Source organism: Otolemur garnettii, unplaced genomic scaffold (genome assembly GCF_000181295.1).
Source record: "Otolemur garnettii isolate 467f Iridium unplaced genomic scaffold, OtoGar3 scaffold00071, whole genome shotgun sequence".
Lineage (NCBI taxonomy): Eukaryota > Metazoa > Chordata > Mammalia > Primates > Galagidae > Otolemur > Otolemur garnettii.
In genome coordinates this window covers 5,301,010-5,302,753 of record NW_003852466.1, presented here as the reverse complement: position 1 = coordinate 5,302,753, position 1,744 = coordinate 5,301,010, and positions in this window count along the sequence as shown.

Here is a 1,744-nt window from a genome sequence, read left to right as displayed (position 1 = left end):
ATGGGTTTGAATCCAGCCTGGGCCTGCCAAACAACAGTGACAACTACAACAACAAAATAGCTGGCCATTGTGGTGGACGCCTGTAGTCCCAGTTACTTGGGAGGCTGAGGCAAGAGAATCACTTACGCCTAAGAGTTTGAGGTTGCTGTGAGCAGTGATGCCACAGCACTCTATCTCAGGTGACATAGTGAGACTCTGTCTCAAAACAGAAAAACAAAAAACACAACAACAAAAGCCTTCAGGCTAGGCCCTCTGTCTGAAAACTGTGAACTGGCTGGCCTCTGCCAGCACACAAGTACTTACTTTCTGTGCCGGTTCTCCACTGCTCCTGTCCTCCTCTTGGGCTCCTGGAGTCTCCTGCTTCCTCCCTGTGCTCCTGACTGATGTTTCTGGGCACAGTTCTCCAGCCAAAAGGGCTGGAGTCCTTTCTCTGTGATCATCATGCCTGCTGCAGAGGAGCGGTCTCTAATCCACCATCCTGCTCCCTTTTCTTCCTGTTTTGAATCTCCATTAGCAGGTTCTTCCACACTTGGGTTTGTTACATCTACTTGTTGAATTGACTCTTTTGTCATTATATAGTGGCCTTCTTTATGTCTAGTAGTACTCCTTTTCTTGAAATCAGCATCTTCAATTAATAAAGATGTGCATATTTTTATGCTTGGTGTTCTCTTAGCATCTCACTTTCCCATCCTGTTCTTATCTGTCTGTCTATGTATTTATAGAGTACATTTCTTGTATATAGCAACTAATTGGGTATTGGTTTTTTTAATCCAGTCTGATTATCTCTTCTGTTTAAAAGGTTTAGTTCATTTACTTTTTAACAAAAAAAAAAAAAAATGGGATGACATTCACGTAGAATTCGGTGACATGTAGCATATTTGCAATATTATGCAAACTCGATCCCATCTACTTCCAAAATATTTTCCTCATCCCAAAAGAAAATGCAGTACTCATTAAATAGTTACTCCCCATTCTCTCCTTCCTTCCAGCTGGCAACCAGTAATTTGCTTTCTGCTTCTTTGGATTGACTAGTTCTAGAAATTTTGTATCAATGGACTCATCCAATAGTCTTTCATGGCTGACTTCTTTCATTTAGCATAATGTTCTTGAGATTCACCCATGTTGAAGGACATATCAGTAATTTATTTCTTTTTATGACTGAATAATATTCAGTTGTTTATTTATACCACATTTTTTTTATCCATTTATTCAGAATTTTTTGTCTATACCACAATTTGTTTATCCATTTATTGATTGCTGGACATTTGAGTTATTTCCATCTTTGGCCGTGTGGACAGTGCTGTTGGGAATATTCACATATGAATATTTGCTGAATATCTGTTTTCAATCCTTTCACCTCTACTGCTTGGCAATGGAATTTTTGAATAATATGGTAATACTATGTTTAACATGATGAGACCAAATTGTTTGCCATAATGGCCTTACCTTATTGTCATTTTAAGAACTGTTTGTATATTCTGGACATATCAATCTTATTAGATGTGTGATTCCCACATATTGTTTTGTTCCTCTTTCCTTTCCCTCTTTTGGGAGAAACAACTACTCTTTTCTTCTTTTTTACTATTCAATAGTATCTCCTCTTTTGGCTTTTTACCTATGCCTGTTTGTATTCTTTTTTTTTTTTTTTGTTTTGCAGTTTTTGGCCGGGGCTGGGTTTGAACCTGCCACCTCTGGCATATGCGGCCAGCGCCCTACTCCGTTGAGCCATAGCCACTGCCCTTGT